The sequence below is a fragment of the Chinchilla lanigera genome, unplaced genomic scaffold (genome assembly GCF_000276665.1).
Source record: "Chinchilla lanigera isolate Chin_1 unplaced genomic scaffold, ChiLan1.0 scaffold00140, whole genome shotgun sequence".
In the NCBI taxonomy this organism is placed as follows: Eukaryota; Metazoa; Chordata; class Mammalia; order Rodentia; family Chinchillidae; genus Chinchilla; species Chinchilla lanigera.
The window spans coordinates 612668-633649 of record NW_004955541.1 but is presented as its reverse complement, the minus strand read 5'-3'; the positions used below and the strand labels follow the sequence as shown (position 1 = coordinate 633649).

General features: G+C 64.2%; 1 protein-coding gene across 5 annotated transcripts in view; it reads right to left on the bottom strand.

The window, feature by feature from the left end:
• The window catches only part of Gse1 (Gse1 coiled-coil protein), a gene marked incomplete at its 5' end in the record, with an annotated part of 290460 nt that overhangs the window by 174525 nt on the left and 94953 nt on the right, over positions 1-20982 (bottom strand).

The following is a 20982-nucleotide window of genomic DNA, read 5'->3' as shown; positions in this document are numbered from 1 at the left end:
CCAGGGAAACCCCATCATCTCCCGCCATCACTGCAGCCCAGTGAGGACCTGGACCTGGTGTGAGGTCGGGTCCAGACCTCGGTCCTTGTGTCTCCAGGTGGACACGGTGGCGAGTGTACAGGGCTGGGGAGCACTCCTCAAGTGACCCAGGGCCATCTTGGGGTGGCTCTCCGCGCAGTGCAGGGGGCCAGGACTGATGTATATGATGGGCTGTGCTGACCACCTCTCAGGAGAGCTGGCAGTGGAGGGCATCCCAGGCAGCCTGGTGGCCTCCTGAGACCCTGGCCCAGACACACTGGTGCACACCTGGGGGCGAGGGAGGCTGCCCCTCCGCCTCCTGCCTCCTTGGCGTCAAGAGCCCAGCTTGTGGGGTCACGGCAAAGATGTTTGGCAAATCAGGATGGGCCGGGCTGGGGATTTAGCTCAGCGGCAAAAGCGTCTGCCTGGCAAGCGCAAGGTCTTGAGTTCGGTTCCTGGTACCAGAGAAAAACCAAAACAACAACAACAACAACAACAACAACAAAATTAGGATGGGCCAAGTGTGGTGGTGCGCGCCTGGAAGCCCAGCACTCTGGGAGGCTGAGGCAGGAGGACTGCAAGTTCAAGCCCAGCCTGGGCAACTTAGTGACTTAGTGAGACCCCATGCCAAAATTTTAAAAATATATAAAAAAAACCGAGGATGGGGGCTGGGGATTTAGCTCAGCGGCACAGCGCCTGCCTGGCAAGCGCAAGGTCATGAGTTCAATTCCCAGTACCGGAAAAAAACCACAATCAAAACAAACAAACAAAAAGACTGAGGATGCAGCTCAGTGAAAAGGTTCTAGATTCAAGCCATAGTACCACAAAAATAAAATGAAGTGGAATAATAAATAAGATAAAAATAATCATCAGGATGAGCACCCTCTTTGCTGTGCCAGTGTGGCCAGGCCCCGGATCGCTCCCGTGGGGGCCGTGGGAGGGCCGTCCTCACTCAGGGGCGAGACCCTGAACTGCCCTCACTGAGGGCTCCCCCGGGTGTGCTGGTTTCCGGGTGAACACTGCGGAGGTGCTGTTAATTCTTCCTTCCCTGAACGGTCCGGGGCCGCGCGTTAATACACACACTCTGCTGGCCAGCAGACCCCGGGCATCGGGCAGCTGTGACATGGCCCACTGCGGCCGCTCCTCGTGGTCCTCACAGCCCTGGACCACCGCCACCCCGAGTGCGTCCTCCACACTAGGTCACAGAGGCAGTGGCCTCCGTCTTGTGAGCTTCCCAGGTCTGCCTGGTACAGCAGCGGCCCCGTGTGTGCTGCCGTGTGAGCGGGCACACGGGTGGAGTTCAGCCTCCTCTCACAGCCAGCAAGGAGGAGGCTCAGCCCCACGGAGCCCGAGCTGCAGATGCCGCCACCAAACCTGCCGCCGACCTTGCCAGAGAGTTTGCGAGGGGCCCCTCCCTGTCACCTGGTCACAGCTGGGAGGGGCACGGAGCAGGGGGCGGGAGGCGTGGGGCACCGGCAGGGCACCTGCGGCCCACGTTCTGCAATCAGCGCCGTCCCTGAGGTCTCCTTGCCCCTCCTCAGCATCCTTATGTCCAGTGCAGAGAATCCACCACCCTAGTGCCAGCCTCTCCCTGTCCCTGCCCGACAGCCCAGTCCCCGGGCACAGACAGCTCCCTTGGCTGAGTCAACGCTGGTGCCAGCAGCCAGCGAGCAGGCAGGCCCAGGGCGCCAGCCCTCTGCGGGCTGATGGGTCCCAAACCTGGAAACCCGAGGGCTTGTAGCAAGAGGCCCAGCCCCTGCTGCCCCTGGACTCTGGGTTGAGGGACAAAGGCTCCGGACTTCCTTGGAAACGCCCGGCCAGAGGGGGCGCTCATCGGCTCCACGTGCGTCCATGCTCGTTACCCTCAGACGGCGGTCAGCAGAACAGTTTAGTTGTCCTCACCAGGGACAGTGGAGCCCAGACTGAGGAACAAGCCCTCCGCCCTCTCCAGAGCGCAGCCGGGCCGCATCGGCCCTGCGCACACAGCCGGTGCTCAGCAGGGCCTCACCCCGCCCAGGCCTCACTCAGGACCCAGCCGCTGCCCCCACGGGGGCACCTCAGCCACCAACAGCTCAGCCGCTCACCCAGGCTCGCTGAAGCCAGGCGCCCTGGGTCTGGGGACAGAGGTCCTCACCTGGCCCTGCCCACTGCACCCTGAGCAGCTTGGTCCCCGCCACCTGGCTCTGGGGTCAGAAGCCGAAGCGCCCTAGCACCGGGTGGGTGGCCGTTCCCGCCCCGCCAGGCTCAGACGGGCCGAGTCCTCCCCGATAGCAGCGTCCTCAATCCTCCCGGCCAGCATGCTCCATTTCTATAAATAATGTAGGATCTTTTTATTTACTGACAGGTTGTAAAAGTATCCGGGAGAATAATGTGAGATCAGGGCGCTGAATAATGTATGGCCAGCCTCAGGCCTCCCGCCACCAGGGTTCCCCGTCCCTGACCGCGCCCACCCCCGGTGGTGCAAAAGGCCAGGCTCCCGCCTGCGCCTGCCCCAGGAGCCAGCTGCAGGCGCAGCTTCCAGGGAGCGCTTGGGGGAGAGGTCTCGGGCCGGCAGGGGCAGGATACCCCGTCGGAGCAGCCCAGGGAGACCTTGCACACACAGGTGTACATGGGCAAAGGCGTGTCCCATCTCCAGGTATGGACACACTCGGGCAGACACATACACAGGCACACACAAAAGCCCACAGAGACACACACACACACGCACACAATCGCACACGAAAAGGTGGGCATTCAGACACATGATCCACACTGACATGCATGCAGACATGCAGCCGTCCACATACACAAGACACACATATGGAGACATGTCTACCCACACATTTGGGACCCGCACACACAGTCACACACATAGACACAACCACACACAGATACACACATACAGCCATACACACGCGGACACAACAGTGACACAACCCTACGCACACACTCACAGCCACAAACACATCATCCTACACACTCAATGCAGATGTGCATGCACACACATGCATGTGTCGGCCCGTCTCTGTGGACGCTGGGGCCCAGCAGGTGGGGAGGTGGGGCCTGCAGTCCCGCCTCCAGGCGCGGGGAGGCTGGGACAGGTCATCGTGGGGAGGGTCACGGGGGGCCGGCGGGTGAGAGGGCGAAGCTCTGAGCGTCCTTGGACACGGCACCCACACGCAGGTCCCCCTGGGCGCATCCTGGGGACGGCACCACGTGCCGTGTCACAGCTGCAGCATCCCCAAGCCGCGCTCTGAGGCCCAAGTGCCGTGCAGATGCCCGAGCCGAGCAGGGCGCCGAGGTCTCCAGGCTGCTGTCCCCACGCCGGCCCGGCACGCAGCTTGTGCTCAAGAAGTTGTAGCTCAGAAGGGAGCTCGCGCCACCGCCGCCGCCCACCCTGCAGGCAAGGCCAGGGAGGGGGGGTGTAGGAAACTGGCGAGGCTTCTCGGGCTCCAGAGGCACAGCCCCTGGGGGCCGGGTGGAGCTTGGTTCTGGAAGCTGCGTGCTGCGTGTCCTTCCTCCCCCTGGAGAGTGCCAGGTATTCCAGGGCCAGGCTCGGGAGCCTCAGCTCCATGGACCAAGCCCTGCGTGCCCACTTTCAGGCACAGGGGTCTGATCCGGCAGCTAGAGGAGGGCAGTGCTGGGGACCCCACAGCGCAAAGACAAGGGGCAGGGCGGGGTGGCTGCACCACACACCTCACACACACAAGGCGGCACACACACCAGGCCCTGCAATACTACACATGTGCACATGTACCCACATGTGACACACACATGCAGGCGTGTGCGATTGTGGTCACACACATATTCACATGCTACCCACATGTCCACACATTGGTATTGCACTCCACACACCCTCACAGTCACACGCCCACGTACCCACGCACGCACGGCACACAGGCGTGTGAGGCCCTGGTGCGCAGGGAGGCGCATGTACCAAGAGGGCGGGCTGTTTGGGGGGAGCTTCTCCCTCAGCGCCAGGACCCCTGGGCTGGAGGGCCCCCTCAGGCCTAGCCTGCGCCCCTCCATGAGTCAGTTTCTTCTTACCAGAACCAAATACCCAAAGCCGGTGCTTTGTAAAGAAAAGAGGTTTACTTTGTTCAAAGTTCTGGGGGCCCAGGCCCCGTGTCTGGGGTGGCCCTCTTGCCAGCAGAGTCCTGAGGTGGGGCGAGGAGCCAAGTGGTGGGATGGTGCGCGTCGTCTGGTCTCTTTTTATAAACACACCAGGGTTCCATGGCGGGGCTCTGCCCTGACAACTAGATCTAATTCCCGCTGCTCCCAAAGGCCCGGCCTCTAACGCCCGGGTCGATCAGCTTCTACTTCTCAGACCCTCATGGTGGGGATTAAAGGCTCACATGGGAGTTGGGGAACACTCAAGCCACGCCTAAACCACAGCATCCCCATTTCACAGCTGGAAAAACTGAGGGGTCATGCAGCAATTCTCTGGGTGGTGCCTGAGTCTCTCAGGAGCTCTGAGGATACCCCAGGACCAAGATAGCTCCCCTTGGGCTAGGAATTCACTGTGGAGCTTGGGCCCAGGGACTTGGCATAAAGGGGTCCCCAGGGTGGTCCTGGGGTGCTCCTGGCTCTCTGGGGACCCCCTGTGGCCCAGAAACCCCCTTCATGAGGGCCTGAGGAGGTGATCCCAGGAGAAGAAGGAAACCCAGATCTCTAGGAGGTGGAGAGGGAGGGTCCTGCCTGGTCATCTCTGTCCCACAGCCCAAGGCCACCAGGTCCCTGGGAAGGTGTGTGTGACACCAGCCAGGTGTGACGCTGACTGTCCCTGAGAGGGGCCAGATGGCTGCGGCAGGTGGGGCCTCCTGCTGGCAGCTATGCGGCTCCAGGGCAGCCTGGGGCTGAGTTAGACTCCCAGCGCCCTGCTGGAAGGTGACTTTGAGCCTTGTGGACCGCATGTGACAGGGAGGAGCCAGGAGGGGCTGTCTCTGGAATTAGCTCCTCACAGGCCCAGCCGCTGGGGACTGTGCTCTGAGCCAGGGGACGCCAGCACCACACACCGAGCCAGCCCTCGGGGACGCGGCCCCGGTGAGAGGGGCCCGTGGGAACGCTGCTGTGCGGCCCTGGGGCCAGCACGCTGCCTGTCTGAGCTGCTGCTAACTGCTCAGAGGGGAAAAGGGAGAGACCGGGAGCCAGGGTGGGTGAGGGCACCTGGGGCGCTGGCCGGGTCCTTGCCCACCTGGCGCCCTGTGCCCTCCGCCTCCTGCCCTTGGGAGGAGCCCTGCCTGCCTCGCCCGAGTCCCTGCTGCCGGCATGCCCCCTCCGCCCATCTCTCCCGTCTGTCCATCTCGGCCTTGCTCTGGCTCCGTCACCTTCCCAAGCCTTGCTCAGTCACACCTGGCACACAGGTGGGAGCCCAGAACCCTCCCGCCGGCAGCTGCGGCCCCCAGATGCGCCCTGCATCGACCCACCCCGCCCAACCCCGGCTCTGTCCCCTCAGGCTGCTCCCTGTGGCACTCCAAGTGCTCAGCCTGAGCCCTGAGGCCTTGGGGGCGCCAGGGAGACGGCAGGGTCTCCCGGCTGGCACAGAGGTGCCCTGTCCACGCAGGGCCTGTGCCCAGCAGCTGAGTCTCCTGAAACGCAGCTCACAGCCCATGCCTGCCTCCAGGGCCTGAGCCCACAAAGCGGCCGTGCGACCTCCGGCCCCACCTGTCCCACGAGAGCACAGGCCAGGAAGGAAGACACACTGGAGGGCGCCCGGGCCCAGAGCACGAGGCAGGGAAACCCCCACCGCGTGTCCAGAGCTTGGGGGACAGCGGGGACAGGGCCCCGGCTCCCCACGCCGCCCTCCCTCTCTGGATGCTCTTGGGCCGGCTTTGCCCTGTGCCAGGCTGGAAGGCGGCAAGCAGCTCGGGAGCTGCGGTGGGCGGGCGGGGCGGAGGCAGCAGATGGCGAAGCCTTCATCACGGGTGAGTCAGAAGACAGAAGGGTTTTTCAGGAGCCTGGCGAGAGGGGAGGCCCGGCCTGTGTGGTGAGGGTTGGCACCGCGAAGCCCATGTTCTTGCTGCCGCCCTGGCAGCCCGGCCTTGGTTTGCCCCCCTGCAGAATGGGAGACCCCAGAGCCCCCGGCCACAGCAGGTCCCGGTCCCCTTAGCCTCTTCCCATGGCCCCCGCAGCCTGGGCTTTGGGCATGGGGAGGCTTCAGCCGCCCATCGCAGCCTCAAGGCCACATCCAAACCCTTACCCGGCTGGTCCCGGCCTTCCTTCCTCTGCCAGGCGTCCCAGGCCCTGCCCTGTGCACCTGCCCGTCCCCCGCACCGTCACACCCAGGCCTCATTCCCAACTCAGGCACCACTTCCTCCAGGAGGGCCTCCCGGAGAACCCCGGCTTCCGGCGGAACCTCAGGGCCTCTCTGCCAGCTCAGCCTGGGCTGCTAGCCAGAGCCTACAAGGCCGCAGGAAGGCACTCTGTGAGAAGCAGGACAGGCGAGGACAACCCGTTCTGGGGCAGGGGAGGGGCCGCTGTGGGGACGTAACAAACAGAGGTCCCATCCGTGACCCAAAGACGGCGAACAGGGTACCCAGCCTGCCGCCCACGGACCACGTGAGCACGGCCGCATGGCCCCCTCTTCCACGGAGAATTCTCCCTCTGCACCCATCAAATTAGAGCGGCGTCCACGGGCGCAGCCCCGGCAGGTATTAAACTTTAATGAGCGCTAATGGCTTTGCCCTACTTCGCCAGCAGTGGGCCGCATTTATGAACATTTAATTTCTCGGCCCTGACCTCCCTCCCTCCCTCGCTCCCTCGCCTGCCTCCCCGGCTGATCCCACCACAGCCCCCGCCTCCCTGCCAGATGTTTCTGTTCTGTCCTTGCCACCTGGCACCCAAGACCCAGCGCCTGCAGCCAGTGCCGTCCCTGGCACCAGAAGGGAGGCGGTCCTGTCCAAGGTGACCCCCTGGCTCTTCCTGGGGGAAATGCCACCTGGTCCGGGAAAGGGAAAGGCCACCCGCCAGCCCAGGGCCCCGCAGCCAGCTGGGCCCCAGCCGGTGGTCTGCAGCAGGCTGCAGGTGGTGGGTGGGTGCCCAAACCCCTGCTGCCCCCTGGTGGTGAGCAGAGCCACCTGCCTGCTGGGTGAGAGGGAGCCATACACCAGGCTGGGGCACAGAGCGGGACAGGCAGGAGACTGCAGACAGGATCCCAGACTGTACCCCAGAACCTCAAAAGAGACCAAAGCCCCACAACTATGCAGGCATGGGTCCCTTGTCTTGCAGACTGTGGGTAACACAGAGCATGAGAAAGAATATTCTAAAGTTCCACAAGGTTCCAGACCTTCTCCGTCAGGGAGAGGAGGCTCTTTGAAACACTAGGCCAACAAGACCCTCCGTGGCTTCCATGGCTTCCTCAACTGTGATGGAGTCAATATGTAAGGCAGGGTTGGGGCGTGGCTCAGTTGTGTGGGGGGGGGGCGTCGCTCACCTGGCATATGTGAGACCCTAGGCTCCATCCCCAGCAACAAAGACAAAACAAAAACCTGCCTACAATACCAGCATTCTGGGAGGCTGAGGCAGGTGGATCCTGAATTCCAACCCTACCTGGGCAACTTACAGAGACTCTCATCTCAAAAAGAGGTGTGGGAGGGGATGTAGCTCAGTGCAAAGACCCTGGCTTCAATCCCCCACACCACAAAAAAGTACATCCCCAGTAGTACACGGGACACACCCTAAAAGGTACCTCTGACCTGGACCCCAGCCACCCAAGACAAGGACCAAGTGCACAAGTGCATGTGTGGGGGTCCTAGAAGTGAGGGGGCCACAGAAAACCACAGCCCATGCAACGAAGCCCTGCCAGGGACCCCAAGCAAAGTGTCCCAGAAACCTGGGGGATGGGGAGTGGCCCACGGTCGCCAGCCTCCTGCCACCAAGGTCACAGCTGCCACCCTGGGCGCAGCAGGTGACATCTTCAAGTACAGGGTCCGGGGTCCGCCGAGGACAGGACACTGGCACCCAAGTCTCTGCCTGTCAGTCAGATCCAGGATCCGCACTGACCGGGAAAGGCCGCGTTTAAAGCACGTGAGAAGAACTAAACACGTGGTGCGCACGCGCCGACTGCCCCCGGTGACGTGGCCACGGTGTGCTGCGATCACGGACCCGTAAGATAAAACTGAGAGACAGAAACAGACTACAGGGGGAGGGGCCAAAACTAAAACCCGTCAGTCCAGAATTCCGCATTCAGAAAAAGTATCCAGAAATGAAACTGAAATAAAGATATTCTCAGGTTAAATGAATACAGACGCGAGTTACAAGGGCGTGGACTGGTGTCCACGGGAGCGGACTTGGACAAGGACAAGATGGCCATGTGGAGACACAGCCAGAGCCCCAGGGCTGTGGCCACAGCCACCGGGACCTCTCTGAGACCATGGAGCCGCCCTGCCCGCTACGACTCCTGGGCTCGGGACCTGATGCCAAGGCTCCAGTCTGGGCACCGAGGGACACCAGTCCTGGAAACCAGCCGGGTGCCCCTTTGCCTCCCTGGGCCTCGGCCTCCTGAGGTGACAGGAGGGATAGAAGCGCCCACTCTGTGGGGTGCTATGCTGCTCCTTTGCTAACCTGACGCCTTCCACGCGGTGCTCAGAGCTGTCAGGCTGCGTGGCAGCTACCATGGGCTCCTGCTTGCCTCCCTGGCTACAGTGCCTGCTGTCTGCGTGGACTTGAGCCACCAGCAGCCACACCACCCAGCCGGGGAGCCTAGGAGGACGCGCTCGGCCACCAGTTCCCCACAGCCAGCGGCCCGGCTTGTCGCTGCTGGCATCCGCTCTCCGGAGCTCCATTACCCGGGGCACAGTGTCACAGCACTCGCTCTGCAGTGACCTTGCTCGGGCGGCTGTGCGGCTGGCAGAGGTGCAGCTCCTGCGGCGGGCAGGACCCAGCCACCCCGGACGGCGGCAGGGAACAGGAGGGGACAGGCCAGCTTGGGGGCACTGGTGCTAGGCCTCAGCCTCTCAAATCCAGCTCGGTAAATCCAGGGCAGGGAAGCCACAGAGGCTGCAGTGCCGATAAACTATGAGCCAAATAAGGGCAGACACCTTTATTGCTCCAAACAACTTCTTCCAGCAAGTCACGGCCCACAGCTTGCCCCTAACCTGTCACGCTGCTGCATGGGGGACCTGCTTTCCTCCGCATGCTGTGGCCCAGCCCTGCCTGTCCAGGCAGGAAAGCAGGCTCCCCGATGTACTGAGCCCCTGCTGCATGCCGGCTGCCACCCCAGATCCTGGGGGCAAGGAAGGATGTGAGGAGCGCTGGCCTGTGGGTGTCAGGGGGGTCCCTAGCACTGCTGCTGGCACTTTCTTCTCCCTACCCCTCTCTGGCTTTCACGTACCCCTGGGGTGAAGCAGGGCAAAGGGCCGGACTCCATGCGTCCGGGGGCACTGGGTGCTCGCAGAGCTGGAGCCCCGGCCTCCCTGCCACATGGCTACTTGTGGGTGACGCCGGGCTCTGGGCAGAGAGGATCTGATGGGGCAGAAGAGACCCAAGTGTGAAGCTTTGCTGGGATTATTCTATTTGAATCCAAGAGAAGCCCCAGGAGGCTCAGATGGCCGCGGGCAGCGACTTCTCCCCATGCACACATGGTCCCCAGGGACAAACAATGCCTAGGAGGGCAGAGAAGACCGCAAATCTCAGCCCCAGGAGAAGCCCCAAATATTCAAGACAGCCCTGCCTACACGCAGAGTAGATGCCCAGGCGCTTGCCCACCCTTGCCCTGGCACAAGCCAGCAGCATCTTAACAAGCTGCACCCCACCAGGGGTTATGGAGGGCATTAGGTGGCCTCTGCCGGCCGTGGGAGCCACCAGGTCCCTCTCACAGCACCTGTTTGGGTTGGGTGGAGGCCACCTGTGAGGCTGCCTGGAGGTGACACTTTAACCACCTTGTCCTCCCGGCCCCGACTCAGCCACAGCTGTCTCCACTCTCCCCCCAGTGGCAGAGCCGGGCCAGGGAGAGGGGAGGAGCAGGGCCCAGCCGCCTGACCCCTGCCAGCGCCCGCCCACTGCCCAAGCTCCCCCTGCCTCCTGCCCTCCCTCCCTGCCCCATCCTTGCCCAGGCGGGCGCCATCGGGCGCCCACCCTGTGCGCTCTGAGACGCACGAAGGTTGCTGTGACGGATGACCTCTCATGAGGCTTTTGCTCGGCTGAGGGTAAGAGATTAGAAAAGAGAAGTAGTCAGGGAACAAAGTCACTGGCCATGGGTGGTGAGCAAGAGCTGGGTTCCGCAGAGGACAGCGTGAGCAGGGGAAGCCCAGAGGTGAGGCCGGGCCGAGGTCAGAGCGTCCGGGCGGCGTAGGCCACGCGGGGTCTGGAGGAAGCAGCCTAGGCTGAGGGACAGAGAGCGCCCAGCCCTGGGAAGACCACAGGGGAAGGACGCACGGGGCGGGTGCCCAGGGCGTGTGGTGGGTGCCGCGCAGCAAGAGCGGATTCCGGGTCCCCCAGCACCTCCCAGGCACCTCCTCGCACCAGGCCTTCCCCACAGACTCCTACGTAGGCCAGCAGCCTTCACGAGACCACTTACAGGCCAAGGACGGACGCTCAGAGAGGGAGGCATCTCTGCAGGCCACACAGCCCACAACTGGGACCAGAACCGTGCCTCGGGCCACCAGACAAGGAAGGACAGGTGCCCGATGCCGCCAGGCCCCGTGTGGCTGTGGCTCCCCCTGGGCCTGGGCTCAGCTCTGGCTCATCCTACCCCGGGGATGCTGAGGCAGGCAGGTGCAGGAGGGGCTGCCCTGTGGCCTGCACACAGCACGGGGCCGGGACTTAGGACCTGGGTGGCACCTCAGGGAGCTGAGCAGGGCGTGAGCAGGGTCTGTGGGGGTCACGCCTACACAGGGTGGGGTGCTCCAAGCCAAGGTCCCCTCCACCCTGTCCTGGCAACACGGTGCTACCTGCACTGGGTGTGTCCTTGGGGACGGGTTCCCTCTGTCCTCCCTGCAGGGCTGAGCAGCCTGAAGACCTCCACGCAAGTCCAGGGCTGTGGCAGCCCTGTCTGGAGCTGGGTCGTCCTGGCCAGGGTCACCCGAAGTCACCCTTAATGCTCCGCTCCCTGTCTGCCGGCTCCACGCGGGAGTGATCTATGACCCCATTACCGCGCGGGCGGCCGTGAAGGGTGGAGGATGGATTACCAGTGGCTCACGGGCTCGGGGAGGCCAGAGCCGTGCAGGTGAAAAATGGACTCCATCAGCGTCCCTGGGTCTCATTACATCCGTCACCGCCCTCAGCCCTGGGGCCGTGGCCCCTGGAGCAGGACTTCGGTCACCCCCGCCAGGGTCCAACTCAGTCTCACCCCAGGGACGCTGAGGAGGAGCCATCTGCTGAGTAGTGACCCTGGGTGACCAGGACTTTCCACCTGGGCACTGGGGAGCCCAATGCAGCTGCAGGGCACCGGGCATCCTGGCAGGGATGCCTGACCCCACCGAGCACCTCACAGTCCCCTAGCAAACACCTGCTGAGGTCACCCTGCCCTGGGGCAACCTTCTGCAGAGGGAGCAGGGGCGGTGCTTCACATTTTCTGTGGGGAGAAAGGGCTTGTCTCTCCGCTGGGCGCAGCGCCCCTTGGCAGGTGACAGGAGCCAGTAAGCCTCTCCCAACCATGCCTGCCCAGCCCCTGCAGCCGGAAGTCAGACCTCCCCACGCTGCCTGCAGAACTTACTCAACCCGTTGGTCCCCGGGTTCCCCCACCACTGATGCGTCCCTGCAGGCGGCCCGGCTTAATTAGGCAGCTGCAGCTTGGCAGGGTCCCTGCAGGCCAGGGCCGTGGGCACCCAGAACCCCACCCCTGCCTGGCACGAGCTCGAGCTCCTCCTGTGGGCAGAGCTGCCCTGCAGGGCCTCGGCTTGCACAGAGGGGAAGTGAGAACCAGGGGGGACGGGGGAAGCTGCTCTCAGCACAGTGACCAGGCGGGGTGCACCCGGAGCCCTCACCGCCCACGTGCTCTGCCCGGACACCCTGGCGTGCTGCCTCCTTGGTTCTGTGTCGTGGGCGGCAGAGGGCGGCTCAGGGAGGGTGAGGTGACGTTTGCAGCCCCACAGCCGGGCAGTAGCGAGGTGCAGGGCCCAGCAGCCCCCGTCAGACAAGGCCATCCCGCAGCTCGTCCAGGGCCTGGCCTCAGCCAGGGAAGGCTGATGTGAGTCCTCATGCCTCGGACCTCCCCCCACACCCAGTCTGACCTGTCCACAGAGAGAGGCGACCTGCTGCAGGACCCTCCCGTGCCGGAGGCCCAGCGAAGCACAGGTGGCTCTGCCCGCATGGTGGGGAGGCCACCAAGGACCCAAGGCCCCCAAGAGATGGCCCAGAGGGGCAGTGGGGACAGCCCTTTCCCGCCCCGGGCTCTGCTGCTGAGTGCTGCAGGGTCTCTCCACCCCAGTAGGCATCTTCTGGCCTTCAGCAGCCCCAGCAGCAGGCCCTCCCCACTCGCCAGGCCAGCCACACGCAGCAGGTCCCGCCCCGGCTCCCCGGGCCTTGGCCGCTCCCATGAGGGCAGGGGCGGGCAGAGGAAACCTGTGGTCCATGGCAGCCTGGGGAAGTGGAGTCAGGGATGGGTGTGGGGAGACTGTGCCCAGGAGTACTGGGCGTGGAGTGACAAGTACTGTTTGGGCATGTGCCCAAGTACTCGTGTGTGTGTGTGTGTGTGTGTGTGTGTGCGCACGCGCGCACGCGCACATGCACGCATGTGCGCCAGCATGCAGTATGTGTGTGTAAGTACTGTGCATGACAAGTACTGTGCATTATGTGTACTGTGCATGGTTGGTACTGTGCATGATGGGTACTATGAGTGATGGGTACTGTGTGTGGTGAGTACTGTGTATGATGAGTATTGTGCATGATAAGTATTGTGCATGGTGGGTACTGTGCATGACGGGTACTGTGTGTGACAGGCACTGTGTGTGATGGGTACTGTGTGTGACGGGTACTGTGTGTGACAGGCACTGTGTGTGACGGGTACTGTGTGTGACAGGCACTGTGTGTGATGGGTACTGTGTGTGACGGGTACTGTGTGTGACAGGCACTGTGTGTGATGGGTACTGTGTGTGACAGGCACTGTGTGTGACAGGCACTGTGTGTGATGGGTACTGTGTGTGACGGGTACTGTGTGTGACAGGCACTGTGTGTGATGGGTACTGTGTGTGATGGGTACTGTGCGTGGCGGGTACTGTGTGTGTGATGAGCGCAGTGAGTGCTGAGCAGCGTGCACTGTGTGAGTGCCGAGCACTCCGTGTGCACGGGCTCTGTGTGGTCACGGGTACTGTGTGTGTGAGGAGCGAGCGCTGCGTCTGATGAGTAAGCAGTGCGTGTGTGTGTGCGTGAGAGCTGTGCCCCTGGGCAGGAGCTGTGTGTGGGGGGCTCCATGTGTGGGTGCTGCACACATGTGAGTGTCCGGGGAGCTCTGTGTGCGCCAGTGTGTGGCATGGGCTGGGGTCTGTGGTGTGTACGCCTGCGTCAGGTGTGTCCGGACGTGTGCATGTGTGTAGGCGTTTGTGCAGAGGACCGGTGTGATGTCGCGCGCGTGTGTGTATGAGTGTGACTCGCACGTGGGAGGGAAGCTCCAGGCTGACGGGGGTTCCTCACCACAAGGGCCTGGACCCAAGGGACGGCGCCCATCCGCCGCTCGGACGTGGTGTCCCAGGGCAGCTGCCTGCTTCCAGGGAGGCTGCGTGGCCGCCTCCCCCGGCTCCCCCTGGCCTCCCCCGTCTGTGCCCCTGGGGGTCTCTGCATGTCCCTAGGACCGGAGTCTCAGGTCCGAGCAGCCTAGCAGGGGCTCGGTCCTGTCCCTGGAGCCTGGCTGTCCCTGCCCCGGCAGTGGTCGGCTGTGAGCAGAGGAAGGGCCAGGCCTCCGAGATAAGGCTGGGGCAGAGCAGCGGGTGGGGGTGGCAGAGCAGCGGGTGGGAGCGCAGGCAGGAGATAAGCCGCCAGCCGTGTCGCGGCCTGGAGATAAATAACGTGTTTCCCAGAGCCGCCGCCACCGGGGCAGGGCTGCGTGATGGATGTGTCAGGGCTTGGCCCCGCCAGGGAACAGATCAGCGACAGCCGGGCTCGCAGGCCGCAGCAGACCTGGGGAGCTGGAGGCGGTGAGCCTGCACAGCCCCTCCCACTCCCGTCCTGGACATGCGCTCTCGGGTGCCGGGATGCAGCCTGGCACAGCAGGAAGCGTCGGGGAGCCGGGCAGGGCCCTGCTTTGAGCAGACTGCAGGCCATGCACACCCCCAGCCTCACATGCCCCGAGGGTCTGGGCCCTGCCGCCCTCAGAAGCGGTCGCTGTGCCCAGGGCTGGTCTGAACTGCCCACTCCGAATCATCAACCCAGCCAGTGTGGCCAGCAGGTCACAGCGCCACCTCTGGGAAGCCCTCCCGGTCTGCCTTGGCACCACTGCACCCTGGCATAGGACCCCTGCCCACCTAGCTGGCCAACAAGACCTGGGAGACCAAGACCCCTACTGCCACTGCCGCTGTGGCCCAAGACGCGGCGTTACTATTGCCCAGCCAGGCCTGTCTTCACTGCGGCCCTTTTGCTGCGCTGGACTCGAACCCTTGGCCTCGTGAGCCCTGGCCAGCACCTACCACCAAGTCGCCTAACCCTGTCACCTTCCTCCCATCACAGCGGCCTGGAAATGTCTCCCTCCGTGGATTTAGCAAACAGCCCCTTCGCCCCCACATGTGGCATTGCTGGGGCTTCTGTTCTGGCTCTGCCCAAGTCAGCCTGGCATGGACGGACGGCAGAGGTGCCAGTGGGTGGGGGTGGCCTGCCTGGGCCCCACCAACGGCCTCTTCCTTGGCAGTCTGCTGTGGTGGTATCATAAGGCGGCAGCAGAGGTCTCTCGGCCCTCAAGGGCAGCTAGGGAGGCAGTGCCCCCTGCCCTGGGGACTGCAGGTAGCTGTGGGGGGACGTGGAGCCCCGCACCCCGGCCACTGTGGAGGCGCCGGGCCCTGGAGCTGGCAGGTGAGGGCCCTGTCACCAGGACGTGCACGGCCATTCCCAGTGCCCAGATGACCCCCAGATGCCCTTCCTGGGGACTGAGACAAGGCTGGGTGCCAGGGCCTGGCTTCCCCCACACCACCAGGGAGTTGGGGTACAGGCAGGGCTGTGGGGCAGGGGTGGGAGCTGTGTGCTGGCCGCCCTGGGGACAGGGACACAAGCCCAGCCCCGGCCCACCAGGGCCTCCCAGCGTCACAGGAATGAGGCCACGGCCTCCACCTAGAGCCATGACTGAGTCGTTTAATCTGCCCACAACCCGACGTCCCGCTGTTATTACCTCTGCCCCTGATGAGGGGAGGGGAGGGAGGCAGGGAGGCTGGGCAGCTGCCCCGGGGTCACACGGCTGGAAGAGGTCTCAATGGTGTTTCTTCCCCCGGTTCTCTGAGGGGCCAGAAGCCTCACCTCAGTCCCCGAGTCAAGACTTTACTCTCAGCAAGCAGGGCCAGGAAGCGGAGGAGGGGTCAGGCAGACCTGAGCCGCCGAGGCTCTGGGCACCCAGCCATTCTGCACGGGAGGGACACGCAGAGAGACGCACAGACGTCCCTCTGTCCTCCAAAGGACAGAGCTGCCTCCTGCAGCTCCAGCACCCTACGACACCTACGGTCCCCAGGGGCGCCCTGCCATCCAGGGACACACACAGCCCCTCGCCAACATTCCAGGCTCATAATCAAACGGGACCAGAATGCCAGAACCGAAAGCCAAACTGTGGGAAGGTGCCAGGCACTGCACACGGCCCAGCTCCCGCCAGATGCTCCGGTCCCAGTTCCAGGTTGTGCGGTGCACGACCTGCTCAACAACAGGGCTGGCCCAGAAACCAGGCAGGACCCGTAGCCTGGAGAGGGCTGTGTGTGGGGTGTGCAGACCGAGCCGTGTGGCCCAAGACGCGGCCTTTCCCAGCTTCCTGTGTTCTGTCTCCTCGCCTCCACCCCCACTCAGCAGGGCCTCCGCTCACACCCGGGCACTGGCACCTGCGGCTTGGCCGGGCCCGGTGCCCAGGGTGACAGCCCCCTCCACTTCTGGGCTTGCATCCAGCTCCTAGCCGCCGCAGTGACAGCCGCCTCCCACGGCTGTGAGAACAGAGCCAGGGCTGTTCACGTGTCCGCAGCCAGGACCACACGCCTGGCGGCCAGGGAGGGGCCGGCACCCACACTCCCGGCCACAGGCTCTGTCTGCGCCCAAAGCTGCCATCAGGGGCCCGGGGGGCGGCTGGGCTGTCGGGCCAGCTCCCAGCTTCACCCAGCCAGGCCTGGGCCTGCAGTCAGGAAGGGGTGACCAGGGGCTCTGATGACAGCAGTCCAATGGGCCGGGGTTACCAAGCTGGCCCTGCTGCTCCTAACGGTCCCCACTTTACAGATGAGGACACTGAGGCTGGTGCCCGGCCCCTGGTCAGACCACCTCCCTGTGCTCTGTCTCTGGGCCCTGGGTGGTTAGGGGTCACAAGGGGACCCAAGAGGGGGCGCCTCCTCCGGGTGGGACACAGGAGTGCGCCTGGAGCTGCCCCAGGCGGTGTGAGCAGAGCAGGCCTGGTGACAAGGGCTGGGAGGGCCGGAGTGGGCAGGCTGAGTCAGAACCAGCCCCTGCTGCAGCTGGGCACCTCTGCCCCCAAACCTGGCTGAGCACCATGTGGGGTCACCCAGGCTGGGCCTGAAGTCCTGGTGAGGAGCCAGGGGAGGCCCTGCCCGAGGTCTGAGGGTGGTGGGCGGTCTGAGCAGTGCTGAAGCTGGCCGGGGATGTGGAAGCTGCAAGGCCAGGGGCAGCAAGGTCAGCGGTGACAGTGGCCATCGAGATGCTGAGCTGGGCGCACACAGGATGCCGCGCCCACAGGGCTGTGTGGTAAGGGCCCAGGGGCCAGGCGCGAACCCAGGTCAGCTGACTGCACAGCCCGACCCGCTCAGCCTGGGGAGAGGCTGCCCGAGGTGGTGACAAGACTTGGCATGCAGACGATGCTCACTAAATGCTGGCCGCCGTGGTCTTCATCACCATGCTGGTCACGGAGGGGGATGTGGAATCCGAGGTACAGAAGGGACTGGGCCCATCTGACCCCCCGCCTCTGCCAACATCCTGTAGGTGCCTCAGCCTCTGGGGCCGGGCCCTTGCTCCCTCTCCGCGCCGGCAGATGGGCACCGGAGTGTGCATCTGTTCACAAGCTGATGAAACCCGCAAGCCGCAGCCTGCACCGGGGAAGGCGAGTCCTGACCAGCGCCTGCTCCCGCCTCCCAGCCTGGGACACAGGCCCACTCGCCACCCGAGCTGCCTGGGACACTGGCTGTCGTCAGGCCTGAGCTGTACGCCTGTCATCCCAGTAGTGTGGGAGACTGAGGCAGGAAAATCGCGGGTTCAGGCCCAGGCTGGGCAACTTGCTGAAACCTTGCCTGGGGCTGGGGATGCAGCTTGGTGTGAAGGCCTTTGGGCTCAGAACACCAGGAAAGAAGAAAAACAAACTGGCCGTGGGAATGGGGACGGCCAGGCCCCAGCGCCGGCTGTGTGCCCTCCTCTGCCCGACACCTGCTCTGCAGCCAGCCTGGTGCCCCTCCTTCCTGCCCTTTTCCTCTCATTTCTGGAAGCTGCAGGTGGCTCGGGAGCCAGGGGGCCAGGGTCCCCTCCGTGGGAGACAGGGTGGGGTTCTGTGATGCAGGGAGGGAGAGCAGCAGACAGCCTGAGCCCCGGCCGGCAGGCCCTGTCCTGGGCAGCACGCGGCGCCAGGAAGGTACCTGGTGTGGGCAGTGGGGGCCGTGTCTCCAGGCCCCCCACAACCTCAGGACGCTGTGCGCCCAGAGACTGTCCTAGGTGCTCCGTGCCGCCCTGGGGCAGGACACAGTGACTGTGACAATCCTGCGGGGTCACGGTGGGGCCCAGCCTCTCTGCCTCTGTCCTGGCACCGCTCCGGGGTCCCCGACAGCCCTGTGCATCTCTGGGGTCATCAGGTGCCAGCCTTTTCCACCGGGGGCTCCCCGGAGCTGTGTGGCCCCAGCGGCCTGGGCCAGGCAGAGGGGCCGTGGAGCAGTGGCAGTGGCAGGAGATGACCGTTCTCCCCTTCCCACGCCGCCCCAGCTGTAGATTCCGGGAGCAAACTCGAGCCAGAGCCAGCAACACAGTGTGGCCCGCGGCCTCCCGCCCTCCAGCCCCGCTCACCCACCTGGCACAACCACCAGCCACCTCCCCGCACAGAGGAGCCCACTTCCGGCTCTCCCTGCCCGCCCCAGGCAGGCCCCAGGGTGGCGGGAGGGCCCTGGGGTGTCATCCTGCACTAAGGACCCTGTGGTGCCCTCCAGGGAGCAGGTGGGACGCAGAAGGGTCCGGGAGCAGCCCAGGCCAGTGACCAAGAGGACCAGCCGGAGGGGCCGTGTGTGCGCTGAGGAGCGTGTACGGCAGGGTCGGCCCTGGCGAGGGGCTCCTGGCTCTGAGGGAATGTGGGGGCTCAGGCTCAGGGCTCAGCTCTGTGGGACACAGAGCTGGAAATCCGATGGTGTCCTGCAGGAAGGAGGAGACCCGGGCCCGCTGAGGGCTGGGTCTCCTCCCAGAACCTTGCTCCTGCCCAGCTCAGCCTAGCGCCTGGCCCTGCTGCCCACTCCCTGCAGCTCTCCAGCACTCTCTGCTGCCCTGCTCCACCTCGGCCCACTGGGGGACAGACGGGCTGACCTGAGGGACATCACACACCCCAGGGTGGCCCTGACCAGCTCCCTGTCCCCGGGTTACACAGGCCCTGTCTGGCTGGGTCCCCAAGCCTTGGCTGTGGGTGTGTTTGGTCTCCACAGCGCCACCGCCTGGGTAAAGGCAGCATTGCACCCAGCGGGGTCACAGTTCCCCAGTCCCTGGGGCAGGGTCGGGCACCTGCGCTGCAAACCAGCCCAGGGGCACGGCAGAGGCCTGGGGGACCATGCCCAGCAAGGTGCCCCCCAATGTGCCTGGTACAGAGTCAGCACTCAGTAAACGACCATCCCAGCACTTCTTCCGGCCCTCCAGTCCTTGGTCCTATGCAAGGGTACCACATCCCCTGGCAGTGCCACGCAAGTCCAGCCCAGCCACTGTGACCAGTGTGGCAGGTCAGTCACGGCCCCCAGCAGGTGTCTGTGCCGATCCCTGGGGCCGGGACTCACTGGGGACAACCAGCCCACCTGTCCCGTGCCCTTGGTAGACCCCAACAGGGACCAGGAGGATGCAAGCTGGGAGGGCTGCCGGGAGGAGGCAGAGGACTCTATAGCCGTGGTGAGGGCACGGCCTGTGCTGGGGGAGCGCCCTGGGTTGGCGGGGGGAGGGGCCACCAGGCCCTCAGAAGACAGCAGCAGGGGCAGCAGGACACATGGAGAGGGAAGCCAGGGCTAGTGGGTCGCCAGGGGCCACGGGTGAGGACAGAGGGAGCAGGCCTTGCCCTGAGCCTCCCCGGGACCTGGCTGAGTCACACTGGCCGAGGGAGAGCCCAGTGGATCCTGAACTGTGTGAGGAGACACTCTGCCTGGGGCCACTGCATTCACAGTGACGTGTGACAGTAAACACAGGAAGCACGGGTGGCGAGAACGCCGTTCCCAGGCGCATACACACCTACACAGTCGGTGCTCAACAAATGCTCCTCCCTGTTGGATTCTAAGGACTCACAGCCTCTCTCCAGAGCCCTGCAAGTCTAGGGGTGACCTTCCAGTATCCTTGACCCCATTGTGACCATGCCAGGAACCCCAGGGGGACAGGGAGGTTCCGGGCTACAGTTCCCCTGCGGCATCTTAGGGGCTATAAAGCTTTTGGGGGACCAGCCACCCCCTACAACGCTCAGCATAGCCTTGGGGTCCCTGGCACAAACACTGCCCAGCCTGACCGGAGAGATAGAAGCTTCTGCACGGAGTAAGGAAGGCCTGGCAGGAACATGACCCCACCCAGGACACCTCCAAGAGACAGGCTGCCCTTCCGGGTATCTTACTTCCTCTTGACCTCTGCCCTCCAGGGCCAGCTCCCAGCACTAGATGACTTAAAAGCTGAACTCACTCAACAAACATTGGTTGAGCATCTACTATGTGCAATATGGCAAGTGCTGGAGAGAGAAAGAGGCCCCTAAGCCACATCCCTGCTTCCTGGAGGCCATAGCACGCTAGGGGTGGGTGGCCCCCGACCCTTTGCACTTGCTCCTCCCCCAACTCCTAGGCTGGAGCACACCCCTCTCTGGACTGTCCCGGACTATGTGCCTGGCTCTTGAAGGAGAGCTTCAGGGCAGCTGTCATCTGTCTGTGTGCTGCTATGCCCTGGTGCCCAGAGCCTGGCCCATAGTAGGTGCTCAGTGAGTATCTGTGAACACCGCACAAGCGGCTGGTAGCGTAGCAGTGGGGACAGATGTGCACGCTGGTGATGGGAAGTGACCAGGTGTGGAGACACACGCCCGGTGCTGAAATGGGGCTGCCCCGGGCATGCCACGGTGAGTGCCGTGTGGGCACAGTGAGAAGCTGGCAAATTCTACTCCTCGGACGAGCAAAACCCACGGTGGTGCCCAACGGTGACTCAGCAGGCTGCCCACTTCCGGCCCGGGCCGGCCCGGGGCTGGGGAGCAGCCAGATGGTGAATGGCAGCCACAGCACAGGCCTTGGAGGGCGCTGCCCTGCTCTGCTAAGCTCACCTTTTCCACAGAAAGCCTCTGTCACCCACCTGCTCGGCGGATACCCAGGCTCCAGGTGACAGACCCTGCTCGCGGCAGCTGTGCCGGGTGGCGGGTGGCCTCCCCTGGGCCATCAGAACCACGCTGAAGTCAGCACTTGGGCTGTCGCTCCTCTAGCCGCCCACAGAAACGCTTTTCAATTTCACGAACGTCAACACTGGTAGCCACCGTGCTGCCTCAACCCGGCGGCCGCTGCCCGCAGGCTGCCAAGGTGCTTCAAGGCGGAGATAAACAGCTGCCAGCGCAAAGCCGAACAGATGTAGACCCTGCCTCGGCTGGCCACACACACGCGAAGGAACACAGGGGGTGACAGGCCGGGGGCGCCGTGCTGTGGAAAGGCCCGGGAGCGGGCGTCGCACGGCCAAGGCACCCCGCGC